At 52.9% G+C, this 14,172-nt stretch overlaps 1 protein-coding gene and 1 pseudogene across 4 annotated transcripts in view; both read left to right on the forward strand.

The window, feature by feature from the left end:
• The window catches only part of LOC137651259 (ubiquitin carboxyl-terminal hydrolase 28-like), a 36,887-nt gene that overhangs the window by 17,858 nt on the left and 4,857 nt on the right, over positions 1–14,172 (forward strand). The gene's annotated exons all lie outside the window — the stretch shown is intronic.
• Positions 11,689–11,807, forward strand: LOC137651388 (5S ribosomal RNA; annotated as a pseudogene).

A 14,172-nucleotide genomic window follows, 5' to 3' on the forward strand; every position in this document is an offset into this window, starting at 1 on the left:
GTCCGGAGTGCGAGTCGTGGAATGAGGTGCAGTAGGTGCGGTATAGCACCAAAAAGAAGAAGGCGGCGAAGAAGTCGCCTAAGAAGCCGAGCGTCCCTTCCTCCCTTGCTTTGCCAGGCGTCCCGTCGGACCAAGCTTCCTTTCCAACCTCCCCTACCCAGAGTAGGGGACGAGGTAAGTCTGTTGTGGGGAAGAGGCCCGCGGCCCTTCCCCAAGAGTCTAGCCTTCAGGACAGTGGAGTTGTGGCTTCGTTTCAGGCGAGTGAGGGGCCTGAGGGAGGGGCGGGAGTGTGTTCAGGAGACGGAGTCCTGGTGCCAGCAGGTCACGTCTCCTCAGATGGCCCCATGTGGGGGAAAAATTTACCTAATTCTTCTCCAGCCTCTTGGGCGTGTTTTTCAGGCACTTTGGCAGCCGAGGGTGACATCGAGAAGGAGCTTTCCCCGCCGTCGGACCCCACTGCATGGGTTTCCCCCAAGACGCCCTTCAGGTCACCAATGAGGATGGAGGAAGACTTCGGGACCTGGTCCCCCACGGGAGAGCCTCCTCGCTCCCCCCCAGCGCCGTCGGCCATCTTCCCGGAGGTGTTTCTACAGGCGTTGCCTTCCACGGAGCGTCGCATGAATCCCCCTACACCAGCGCGGGAGGCGAGGTCATCGAAGAGGGCCTACAAGTCCTCGGTCTCTTCAATGGAGGAGCTTTCCTGCTCTTCGGAGGATGAGGCGCTGAGGAAGCTCAGGAGACGGAGGGATAAGTCCCGCAGGAAGATGTCGCGCTCTCGCTCTAGGTCGCGCCACGAGTCGGCACCCAGGATCCCCCAAGAGGAAGTGGAAGAAAAGTGCCTCCCCGGACGGTGAGTGGGTGATGATTCACTGCGACAGGCTGCTGGAGTTAGCTGCGGCGCCGGGCCCTTCAAGTTGGCGTCCGAGGATGCGCTCCCCGGATAGTTACTCTTCTGGCAGCAGTGGCAACTGACGGAGGGATTCATCATGGCAGGTTCCAGTCGACAGGCGTAAGCCCGCGAAGGTTCCGGCTTCATCCGCCCATTGGAGAGAGTCGCCCCTTCGGTCTGGCAGCCTAGTCCTGACCTCCAAAACCCACCTAGCTCGTCACGAGCCCGACCTACGGCTCTCCTCGACGGGCAGGCCCGCAGATACGAGGACCTCCGGAAGGGGTGATGGACCTAGGACGGAGGCCCTGTCCCGACGGCGATGCCCGTCCTTCAGCGAGGACTCCCCCACGTGCGAGGTCCTCCGTCGGAGTACCCCCCTCATATGCGTCAGCCCGCCCTTCGGAAGATCTCGACGACCATGGAGAGGGTTCGGCAGTGGAGGTATCGGCCTATCGGAGGGTGATAGGCCTCACCAGGAGCCACCACAAGCTGGACGAGCCGGAGCCGCCCTCCGAAGATTTATGGCGTTCCAGCCTCAATAGGATAGTGGACGCCCCGGTCCAGCAGCGGCCCTCCTTGGCTCTTCCTTTAGCGAGGGACGTTAAGTTGGGTAGAGCCCATGTGGACAGGATTGTGGCCAACCACGCCGAGGCGCCCAAGAACCAGAGCGTGTCCAAACTGTTCCAGGGATTGAAATCCCAGAGTAATTTTTACCTACCGGAGGGACAGGGAGCAGGCGCCTGTGCACTGGAGCCAGCACTCGCCGTGTTGGGGCAGGGAGCCTCAGAAGAGTGGGCGTCGACGGCTCCGATCTGCTTCTCTCCTTCGGAGGCGGTCATGATGGAGGAGATCTCGAAGGACTTAGTCAACGTCTCCTCTTGGCTGGACTGGTGGGCGTCCAGTCCTCTTACGGTCTGATGGTACTGGAGACCCAGGCTTTACTCAAGGAACTTACCAGTTTGGGAGGTAAGGCCCTGAAATTCCTCTCCTACCAGTCGCTAGCTTTGGCCGCCAACTGGGTCCTGCGGAGGAGGGATACGGTCTTGAGCAAGATCACTAGGAGGCTTCCGGACAGAGAGGCCAGATCCCTGAGGAGCCTGATCCTGTGGAACGACGCTATCTTTCCCCTGAAGGCAGCGGAGGAGTCGATTGAAAGAGTTAGAAAGTTGAAGGACCCGTACGAGCCCAGGCCCCACCCGGTCAGAAGGCAGGCGTACAGAAGGTCCTCCTCCGACGCGCCTCGCCCTCCTCGGGCTTCTCCTAGCCAGCCCAGGAGAGACAACTCAGCTACGGCCTGGTCCCAGTCGTCTCATCCTTCCCATAGGGGATCAGCCTCGACCCAAGCCGCCTATAGGCCATCGTTCGCAGCGTCCAGAAGAGGGCGTTCAGGCAGCTCCTCAAGGAGAAGATAGGGAGGGAGGCCCCCTACTCCTGCCGAAGCCTCAGGTGGGGGGATGCCTCAAACAATCTTGACAAGCATGGGAAGACCACGAGGCAGACCCGTGGACCGTGACAGTACTGAAGGAAGGGTACAGGTTGCCCTTCCTAGTGGACCCTCCACCTCTGATGCCAGACCAGCAGGCGGAGTGGCTAGCCCCCAAAGACCCCTTGAAAAAGACAGCTCTGCAGGGAGAGGTCTCAGCGATGTTGGCAAAAGGAGCAATGGAACCTGTCCAGGACCCAGGTCCGGGGTTCTACAGCAGGCTGTTCCTGGTGGAGAAAGCGACAGGAGGATGGAGACCGGTCATAGACCTCTCAGCCCTCAACAAGTTCGTCTGCAAGACCGACTTCAAAATGGACACTCCGAAGTCAGTCTTGGCATCCTTGAGAGAAGGGGACTTCATGATGTCAGTAGATCTCAAGGATGCTTACTTCCAAATCCCGGTTCATCCCTCCAGCAGGAAGTACCTACGGGTGAAATGGGGTACCCAAACGTTGCAGTTCAAGACCCTCTGCTTCAGGCTGTCCACTGCCCCCCAAGTCTTCACGAGGGTCCTCACGACGGTCTCAGTCTGGGCACACGAACGGGGCATTCGCCTGATTCGGTACCTAGACGACTGGTTGTTACTTTCAGCCTCAGAGGAAGTACTGAAGGAGCAAGGCACGAAGTTGCTGCGGTTCTGCAACGTTCTGGGGATCACCATCAACCTAAAGAAGTCCCAACTGATACCCTCCACCAGGATGACCTACCTTGGAATGGTTCTGGATTCCCGGTTAGTGAAAGCCTTCCCCCCCTCGGAAAGGCTGGACAACTTAGACCAGGTCCTCCGCCCCTTCCTGACGGACCAACCCAGGAGAGCGAAGGACTGGCAGAGGCTGGTAGGCCACCTTGTGTCGTTGGAGAAACTGGTCCCCCAGGGGAGGCTAAAGCTGGAACCAAACGGACTCCCCCCACAGAGTGGTCCCGGTGTTCCCGAAGACGAAACAGGTCCTAGAATGGTGGAGCTGCAGGACGAACACCCTCAAAGGGATGCCCTTTGCAGCCGACCCCCCGGAGATGCTCCTGTTCACGGACGCATCGAAGGAGCGGTGGGGTGCCCATCTAGGGAAGTCAGCAAGAGGGAACTGGACAGCCCTAGAGAAGACCCAGCACATAAACGTGCTAGAGATGAGGGCAGTACGAAGAGCGTGCCAGGAGTTCGTACACCTACTCCCGGGGAAACACTGTGGTGTTGATGTGCGACAATGCCACGGTGGTAGCTTACATAAAGAAATAGGGAGGCCTAAGGTCGAAGGAGCTGTGCGTCCTCACGTTAGAACTTCTGGAGTGGGCTGAAGTGGAGTAGATCAGAATCTCAGCAAGGTTCATTCCAGGGAAAAGGAACGTCCTCGCCGACAGCCTCAGCAGGATGGGGCAAGTGGTAGGGTCCGAATGGTCTCTGCACCCGGAAGTAGCCAGAACCGTCATTCAGAAATGGTGTTCTCCGTTGATGGACCTCTTCGCAACAAGGCTGAACACACAACTCCCTGTGTTCTGTTCTCCCGTATCAGACCCAAAAGCGGCGTTCGAGGACGCCTTCCAACATCCTTGGGACAATCTCGACGTGTACGCTTTTCCCACCTTCGGGATGCTCAGGCAGGTCCTCAACAGAGTAAGAAGGGCGAACAACCTGTGGATGACTTTGGTAGCGCCCTGGTGGCCGGAGAGAGAATGGTTCGTGGACTTAAGGGAGGTAGCACAACAGCCCCCCTGGCCCCTTCCAGAGAGGCCAGACCTTCTCCGGCAACCACACTTTCAAAGATTCCACGAGAATCCTCGGTCTCTTCGCCTTCACGCGTGGAGGTTATCGAGCGCCTCCTGAGGAGGGAGGGCTATTTGTCGAGTACAGCAACGAGGATGTCGGGCTACCTGAGACGGTCATCAGCAGCGGTCTACCAGGCTAAGTGGGCCACCTTTACCAAATGGTGCACCGCCAGGGACATCAGGCCCCTGAAGGCATCCATCGGGCAGGTAGCGGACTTCCTAGTTTACCTCAGGGACGTGGTCAACATGTCCATCCCGTCCATCAAGGGAGTCCGCGCTGCTCTGGGCCAAGTTTTTCTCCTGAAAGGCATAGACCTGGGTAACTCCAGACATATCTCAAAGCTCATTAAAAGTTTTGAGCAATCATGCCCCCCGCAAGCTGTGAAGTTGCCACAATGGGACGTGGCAAGGGTCCTGAAAATGTTATCCGAACCCCTGAAAGACATCGTTGACAGGGATCTCACTCTCAAGATGGTTTTCTTGCTGGCGTTAGCTTCAGCTAAACGGGTGGGCGAGATACATGGTCTGTCCTACGAAGTGGCTCACTCGAAAGGTTGGCGAGAAGTCACGTTCAAGTTCGTCTTTCCTTCGTAGCCAAGACCCAGAATCCTGCTGTGTGGGACCCCAGGTTTGAAGGTTTCTCAATTCCGGCAATCCCCTGGTCGGACGACGTGAGGGATATGCGCCTGTGCCCCGTGTGAGGAAATACTTGGAGAGGACAGCCAAACTCTGGCCCGGGATCAAAATCCTTTTTGTTTCCACGGGCCTCGTGAAGAAGCCAGTCTCGAAAAATACCATCTCCTTCTGGTTGCGGCAGGTCATCATCAGGGCCTACAGTAAGGCAGGAATCCCCCTGCCGGGAAAGCCCAGGCCCCATGACATCAGGGGCCTTAGTACTACATTGGCTTTCGAGAAGAATATGGCAGTGGGCCAGATCCTAAGGGCAGGCACCTAGGCCAACCAGTCTACCTTCACGGCTCACTATTTGAAGGACTATTCAAGAAAATCCCTGGACTGGTTCTCGATAGGTACTGTCGTTTCCGCGCTCCAAACGGTTTAAAGGTATAGCCTCAGTGATAACCATGGGTAACAAGCACATTAGACACAGGTTCGTTCCTTAAACCCCTTTGTACTTTCTTCCTCTTTTTCTGCTTCAAGTGGGCTCTGAGAGGGCCCGGAGACAAGTACTTCAACGGGGGGAAGACATGTCCCCTAGGATTTCTTGCACAGGTGAATTTCTTAGACACTAAGATGGGTTTTTGTTTAGTTTCCCCTCGATCGATTTTATATGGGGTCAACACGACCTAACCTCCTTTCTAGGTCTGGATATTCCTCAGCACGGTCTCAAGAACTTTTTAGGGCCACGCCCACCTCCTAAAGTATAAGTCTCCTAAGAAAGTAGTTCGAGGTAAGTACTTCGTGTTGGAACAAATCACAAATTTTAAGTAATTTGTATTTTTCCTAACAGTACTTACCTCGAACTACTTTCAGGTAATGGCCCACCCTGCCTTCCCCGAGTGTCCCCTGGTATTCTTAGAGACCTTAGCTACCAAGAACTTACTGGAGGTCGAGACCTGAGCAAGCATGCTCTCTGACCAGGGGTTAGCCTCAGGGCGTGTATCACTCCGCCTGAGGTTACCCCTCATAGAAAATGGGTTTAGGGTAAACTACACAAAACTCTGGTCGGATGGGAAGGAGATCCCAGATACTCCTAAGAAAGTAGTTCGAGGTAAGTACTGTTAGGAAAAATACAAATTACTTAAAATTTGTGATTTTCCCGAACTTTTTCAAGCTGGCACCCCCTTGGCTTCCAGACAAATTCTTAGTCCCCCCCAACACACACACACACTATAAACACATGCAAGATTTTGTTTTCAAAGTGAAAACAACAATACTGTATTAAACACCAAGTACAGTATGCATTTAGAAAAATAATGTTAAAAAAGAAACACATAAAACCCATATTTGTTGCCATCCAAGGTGGTTTCAAATGTTTCCGACATTTAGTGTACAGTACACTACTCGGTAACACTTTTAAATTCCTGGTGTTCTTACAGCAATAGACACATGTTCTGTCACATCTTTAATATATTTAAGAATTCTGATTATAAGAATGAAATTAAAGTGCAGTGTTTCTCTACTGACTTTGATATTGATTTGGTAAACCAGGAATGCCAAAGCAGTGGCTGTATGGGGTACCTGTAGGTTCCCTCTGTGAGTCTAGTACATGTGTATTGCTGTCAAGCAAACATTTGGACTTTAATTCCGATTGTTGAATGCGTAACAGAGGTATATACCAGTTTATATTGCTAATATCACGTTTAATATTGATTAATCACATACGAATTATTTTACAGTACCTTAGTAGCCAAGTCTATGAAATAGATTTTGTAATTAAGAATTTGTAAAATCAAAGAAAAAGCAAGCTATATATTGTTTGAATGCTCATTGCTACTCTGTCGCCCTCAACCATCCCATTTTGCATCACCTCCTCATAGCAAAGCTTCTTCCCCTTTCCACTTTGTAAAACACTGCTATAAACTCTAGTGCCTAAATGGGCTAAGCAATGCTGTATGCAAGAAAAAGGAAGTAAAGAAAAACTATAAATGAGAGAAAAATAGATTATGAAATAATAATATGAACATTTTTATAGCCCTTTAGTGTTAGTATCTTGAGGGGTTGGTGTTACAACCAACTTACTACTTTGAAATGTGTCTAACAGCCTCTTACTCAACAAGAAAATTCTACATCAAGGTTGAACTAATGAAATGCCTGTAGGTTCATTTGTTGAGTAAGCAAAGAAATTTGAACCCATCATCTCATTTCGGGTATACACTGCTCAATTTAAGGACTTTGCACTCGGTGCTGTACTCTGGGCAAAGAAGTGGCTAACTACAAAACGAGATTCAACCACCCTTTTACATGAAAAGATTTAGCTGTCATCTGTGGTTTGTTTGTGTGTGTCTGAAGATTTGTGTGGATTTTATGCATTTGTGTTTTCCATTCTGCAATATTGATGGATTTTGCAGTTTTATGTTTGAAGAATGGACTTCAGGAACTTTGTTGAATTTCTGATTGTTCCGTAACCGAAATACAAACCATGCTATTTACATTGGGTTTACCTTTTAGCGTAGCTGAAATGGCGAGCCATTAGAATTTTAACGAGGGTGTATTACCCCCACACTAGTTAGCATGGGGGTAGGGGAGTGGTAGCTAGCTACCCCTCCCCCCCTCACACACCGGTGAATTGCTTCACTTTCACTTTTGGCTCGGACATGGACAGACGTCTCTGTCTTTGTCGTCGCTTGGCAGCCATTGTTTGTTTGTTTTGTCTTTACTTAATCACTTATTTTTCTTTTACTCAATATATATGTAAACATTTTCTCATGTTTATGTATATATTTGAGTATAGAAATCAGTAAGTTTCCTTTTCAGAGTTTGTGCTTGTGTGTGTAATGTACGATATCTCCGTGGAGCACTCGGCAGTTAGGCCACCATGGTGTAATTTCATGGGTCGCGATCGAGTTTGACTTTGGTCTTTCTCTCTCTCTCTCTTGAGGTCGTTCACCCTTTTACTACGTTACTTTTACTACGCCTTTGTAGCTTCCTTCCCGTTTGGAGGGGGAGGGAGTGCGGGTTGCTACGCCGTACGTTTTGTCTCAATTAGTTGATGAATCTAATTGTATTTGTTGATTTTTCAGCTTTGTAGAACGATTCCTTTCGGGGTCTTCGTTCTTTCTTTAGTTTTCATTCATTTTTAAATTACATAGTTACATAATTATAATTGTTATAATTCTGTGTTGGTTACAGCTCTCCTTCCGTGAGTGTAAGTGGTTGTGAGGGCACGTGCCTGTTGTGTAATTCTTGTGTTCCTTTCCCTTGGGATTCCTCTTCGGAGCCTTCCCGGGGGAATGAATGTTAACTAATGATTTTTGTTTTATTTTTCACAGTTACCGATCTAGTTCGTTTCTGTAATGTGACAACGGAGTGAGATGTCTTGTTGAGGCCTGGGGATTCGGCTGTTGCTGCCTCCCCTATAGATCTTCGTCAGGGGCGTGTCTCCTTCTCCTGGAAGTACTCCCGTGACGATTGACAGCTCTCCAGTTTATTTTAGAACACTCAGGAGGCTCGCCTCCTTGGGTAGGTAACTTTCCTTTCGAGGGAAGTTTTTCCTGTCCAGTTTTCCCCTTTTGGGAGGTTCTTCTCGTGGCTTTTTTTTTTTTTTTTTTTTTTTTTCTCCGTGCGACTATGCTCTTGGTGCTGAGCGGTCGCACCTGCAGTTACGCTCAAGGGGCTGGGCAACTGCAGGAGCCCCTCTTCGGAGGATTGCTCCTTTTAGGTCACTGGCTCACCCGTCTCTTCTACGAAGTGTTTCTCTTTCGTTCACGAGAGAGTACACTCATAGAGACTCCTCTTCAGAGGACTCTTCTGCTTTTGTTGCTGTTGGCCTCCTTCGCCGTAAGGCTCTCCGTCCGCTACGTCGTATGGGCCTCCCATCTCCCTATAAGGGTGCTAAGAGGCGCCTTTTTGAATCTCCGTATGCAGCCTACAACTCCTTTTTCTTGATCTTCCACCCCTGGTGCAGATGGACAGCAGTTTGACCTCGTCTTCCGACGGGCATCGGTCTTCCCGACGGACAGACAACGGTCTTCCGACGAACATCAGCTCCCGACGGACAACTATCCCTTCGGGGCAAAGGGTTGCCTCCCACGGGGGTTCTTCCCTTGCGTGCAGGATTCCCTTGCGCGCCCTTCTGCAGTGTTCTCTCCTGCTCAGTGTTGGCGCACAGGCGCTCTCCTGCTCATCAGCGTTTTCCTGATCGCTAGCGTTCTCCTGTTCGCCAGCGCTCTCCTGATGATCATCTCTGCTGTTCCTGTTGGTTCCTGTTACGCGCCCATGTTCGCCCTCGCGATCTAGAACTTCGGTTCAGGTCTTGGACAAGGACTCTTCTTCTATGCACAGGCTTCCACTCGTTGCCTTCTGCTCTCCAGCGATCACCAGCTCTCCAGCGACCACAGACGCGTCAACGTTCGCCTGCTCGTCAGCGATCTCCTACGCGTCAACGATCGCCATCGATCTGCCACGCGTGTCAGTTCCCCTGGACACCATCAGTAGCGATCTAGCGCTCGCCTGCTGTGGACCACGATCTCCGGTAGCTGAGTCTTGCCGTAGATCTTCCTCCTGCTCGCCAGCGCTCACCTTTACTTCTGTCCTGCTGTGCGCCAGCTTTCTTCAATCGCCAGCGCACACCTGCGCGCCCTTTTCTGCCACGCACCTATGGGCGCCAACGGTTTTTTCTGACCGTCTAGGATCGCCTGATTAACAGCTAGCTTCAGCGCTCACCTTCCTGATGCACCTGCGCTCCTTCTATTAGCGCGATGCGCGCTAACCATCACTAGTCTCTTACGCGTTACCGATCGCCTATGCGCCCGCGCGATTCTTCACCTGCACGCTAGCGTTTTGTTAACGCACCACCGTTCGCCGACGCGCCATCGCTTGCCAATGCGCCTTCACTCGCCTACGGGCCATCGCTCGCCAGAACGCGCCATCCCCCGCCTACGCGCCATCGGTCTCCCGACCGCCTGCGTGCCATCGGTCTCCCGACCGCCTGCGCTCGCCTGCGCGTCCACACTCCCATGTGCCCGTGCGCCTACGCTCATGTGCGACCGCGCACATGCACCCCAATGTTCGCCCGCGCGCGAACCAACGGTATTCCTTCGTGCTGACCGACGGTGTTGCGTCGCTCGGACCGACGGGGTTCCGTCGCGCGGACCGACGGGGTTCCGTCGCGCGGGCCGACGGGGTTCCGTCGCGCGGGCCGACGGGGTTCCGTCGCGCGGGCCGACGGGGTTCCGTCGCGCGAACGTCAAATTGATTCCTGCAGTATCCATTGCTCGCCTACGGGTCATCGCTCGCCGACCACCAGCTCTCGCCCTTCCTACCTCGCTTGCCCGCCTTCTGCGCTCCTTCGCGCACTTTCATTTGTGTTCCTGCGTGCCCGCGCATGGGCGCTTCCACGTTCGGCAACGCGCAAACCATTGATTTAACATCGCGCGAGCGCCAGGGTGATTGCGACCGCGATTCCCGTTGGGGTTTCGCAGCATGACCAGCCTGGCAAGTCTTCTGGAGCGTATTTCCAGAACACGGCCTCACCCCGTAAACGCAGAGCATGGCACATGCAAGAGCAGGAAGAATCTTCAGGAAGGTCTGAGCAACATTCTTCTTTCCAGAACCTTGGTTAGCCCTTCCCCGTCATTCCCTGGAGGGATTTTGCCGGGGAGCTTTCCGTTCGAGTTTTCTCCATCGGCCAAGGGGTGACTGGTTTACCCCTTGCTCTTCCCCATCTCGTGAAAGGGGCTTACCAGGTCCTTTCCCTCCTCGGTTGTGACCTGAGGTTTTGTTCAAGAAAGCTACAGGAAGTTCATGGGTACTTTCCTCCTCTCGGGCTCAAGCAACTTGGCGTTTTCGTCGCCAAGTTTCGAACTTGCGGGCTAGCTTGATGTTGGACCATCTGGACGCAATGACCGAGGGCTTCCTCTAGGGATGTCGACAAACTCAGGCACCCTTCCATCCTTGGGAGGAGCTTGTTTGTGCCCAAGGACAGAGACATAAACAGCGGTTGTACGGGAAGTCTACTTCCGTTTTCACTTCCCCGAGGCGCTTTCTTCCAGACCCTGCAGGCCTCCAGCGCTTCTTTCTTTCAGCCTCGTCGGCCTAAGTTATCGGACCGGCTACGGCAACTAAGACAAGGTGTCCAATAGCAGTCCCCTCCTGTCAGGAACAGGTAGCACGGGAGGCTCTCCCGGGGGGCCATAATCCTAGAGGGAGCGGCAGAGTTCACGAACTCTAGGATTGGCAACCCCCCCTTGCAAGTCTCACGCTGGCAGGATGCCTAAGGTTACTCATCCGGATAACAGCTTCCCGAGGCCGATTCCTGCACGATCTCCGTGATCAGCCAAGGATATCGCGCCTGCCGTCTCTGTCAGCGAATTCAGTGTCACTGAACCTCTATGCCATGGGGTCGGCAAGAGTTTTGCCCGTTTGGGCAGAATGATCCATGCCTTTCTCGTAGGAAAGCATCTGAGACGGGTATTCCGTAGTCGACCTCTCAGCTCTGATCAAGTTTGGCGAACAAACTTCGTCCAGCGTGGAACAGCAGAATCGATCAGACTGGTAGCGAGGCGACAGGACTCCTTAGGCCCTGGATCGGAAGGACGGGTACTTTCAGTTTCCATTCCATCCATCTTCCAGGAAGCTCTTGGAATTCAGCCTAGACTACAGGTGTTCCTGCTTAAGATGCGGTGTGGCGATCCCACCGTTGCATCGCAGGTTTTCCCCAGAGAACTCTTCCTGCTTTCCTCATGGCCGCTCAGGAGCAGGCTTCTGCCTCCTTCACCTTTTGGAGGTGTGGTCAACTCCGGTAGGCTCGGGTTCGACCTTCTTCAACGCCGGGACAAGCTTCCGGATGCCTACCATGAGTGAGGGATCATGGTAATTTGCTAGGAGCCTTCTCTACTTCTGCCTCAACATCTGGAGTATCTAGCCATGATATTGAGTCAACGGCCTTACCACGTTGGAAATCCCGCTTCTCGTCCGTCCAGCGAGGTTAAGCAACGTCGGGTCTGGTCGGTACTTGGATGGGTGACTGCCTGGGGTTGCCAGATGCTGTTGCCGCCTCCTCCGAGCCTTCCCTTCAGTTGACTGTGGCAAGGCTGAGGAGAGTCGCAGTACCTGTTCTCAGTCAAGCAGAGCTTTCAGCCCTACCTTGGAACGTTTCCTAGGTCTCTTTTCCTCATTGACCTGTCTAAAGTTCCTAACGGTCGCCTCAGGATAAGTTCCCTGAGGGGCGGCCCAAGTTCCGGTGGTTTCAAAGCAACGATTAACCGGACTTTCTGGCCCCTATGGGACCAGCGGAGCGATTAGACCTGCAATGGGTGTTGACCTATGGAACCTCTTGATGGGAGTGGATATTCTCGTCCTTTCCCCACATTTTTTATGCTGTTCTCAGACTCGTCAAAGAAAAAGGGGGGGGGGGGGGGGCATGTTCCGGTTCAGTCCTATGGTCAGGACCTGAAGGATACCTCTCCATCATTCAGGCAGGCTTAGGGGCCGTAGTCTGGCCCCTCTACAGATCCTACAGCTCCTGCCGAGTCACTCTGTGCGCGACGACTTCATGTTCCAACCAGCAAGGGACGCATTTTCATACCTTCGCATCTTGTAGTAGAGATACTGAGATGAATTGAGATCCTCTCAATACCACTATCGGCTCGCTCAATCCGGGCAGAGGAATGTTCTCTCCGACTATCTGAGCAGAGCCTCGTTGATAGAGTGTACCTGGGTGTCTTTGGCCTTTAGTAACCAGCAAGTCCTGGCCAGGGGGACCTGATCGCGACAGCTTGTAACCTCGAGCTTCCGCTGTTCTTCCCCCCAGTCTCAGACCCCAAAACTCTTTGGCAAGATGCATTCCGGTGATGGTGGGACAACATCGACGCCTGCGTCTTCCCTCCTTTGTTGTCTGTTGAGAATGGGTCTCAACAAGACCAGGTTGTCTGTCAACCTTTCAATGGCCCTGAGAGCTCCACTGGGACTATACGCAGAATGGTTTCCAGACCCTCTGCTTCCCCTGACGGAACTCCCGGGAGAGCTTCTCCTACGGCACAGGCTACTCAAACAACCACACTGCAACATCTTTCACGAGCCGGGGCATCGCTTCGGCTTCACGCCTGGAGACACTACGCTTCCTCCCCCAAGAAGAGACAACCCGCTACAGTCGCGGGGCGGAGGTCGCGTCATCTGCGATAGTTATCCGCAGGGGTCTACCAGGCGAAGTGGAGAGTCTTCTGTGGTTGGTGTCGTGGGAGATATACCTCTTCCCTTGAGGCCTCTTCTCCAGCAATAACGAACTTATTGCTTTTCGGCGGGAGGAAACTCCTTTCCGCTCTCGGCAGTGAGGCCTGTCGCTCAGCCTTTCCCTGACCTTCAGGCTGAAAGGAATAAACTTTTTCCTTCCCGCTGGACCTTTCCTCGCTCATGCGAAGCTGTGACGTCCCTGCCCCAGTCGTAGTGAGACCTCCAACATGGAGCATGGTTTGGACTTTTTAGTCCCTTAAGAGATCTTCTCAAGACCCTTTACGTCAGGCCTCTGATCGTATTCCGTCTTGGGGCTCCTGCTCACTCTGGCCGCGGCCAGTGTGTAAGCAATCTTCTTGGTCTCGTACGACTCCGCTCTTTCTAAGGAATGGGGGAAGGCAACATTCAGGTTCGCTCCTGAGATGTTGGCTTGACTCAGAATCTTGGGGTCCTCGCCCTTCGGTCCAATTCCTTCAAGATTTTGAGTCACCATTCTGTATCAGATGCCCCAAATCCTTCTTCTTCTTGCCAGTAAAGGAATTGAGGGGTTATCTCTGGGAACAGCTGCAGTTTGTCCTCACGTGCAGCCGTGTTGGGAGCACAAGAAGGACACGGGGGAGAGTCACCAGTATACCTCTTCAACTCGGACTCAAGGACATTCATCTCGACCTGAATCCAGACCCTCCCCCGTCACGTCGCCCCACAGCATGATGTCGGATACATCGTAACGTCCCACGCCTTCAAGTAATACTACTCTGTGACGCAGGTGCTACAAGCTGGAGTCTGGAAGCGTCTAATGACCTTCGCAGCCCGCTTCCTGCAGGACGTGACAAATAAGGAGTATCGATACGTTTCTATCGCTCTGTGGTGGCTACACAACAGCTGGTCTAACCTCAGGCTCCTTTTTGGACAGGTAGCAGAAGGTTGAGAGCATTGTTATCAGGTTTTAGTCTGCATGAACGAAAGAAGTATGTCTGGCCCTTACTTCTTTCTTCATCTTCCCCTCTACTGGGAAGCAGCATCCTGGTCTCTGCATAGCTGACCTCAAAACCTCTGCAGGTAAACCATGCTTCCTTGTGTTCTGAGTATTGAGTCAATACTGTCGCGTCCCCCATACCCTGATGAGGTGGTATTGGGAACGTCCTAACCCAGAGTTCCTTCTGGAACTCCAGGTCAACTGCCTAGGACG

Source organism: Palaemon carinicauda, chromosome 12, assembly GCF_036898095.1.
Source record: "Palaemon carinicauda isolate YSFRI2023 chromosome 12, ASM3689809v2, whole genome shotgun sequence".
NCBI classification, from domain to species: domain Eukaryota; kingdom Metazoa; phylum Arthropoda; class Malacostraca; order Decapoda; family Palaemonidae; genus Palaemon; species Palaemon carinicauda.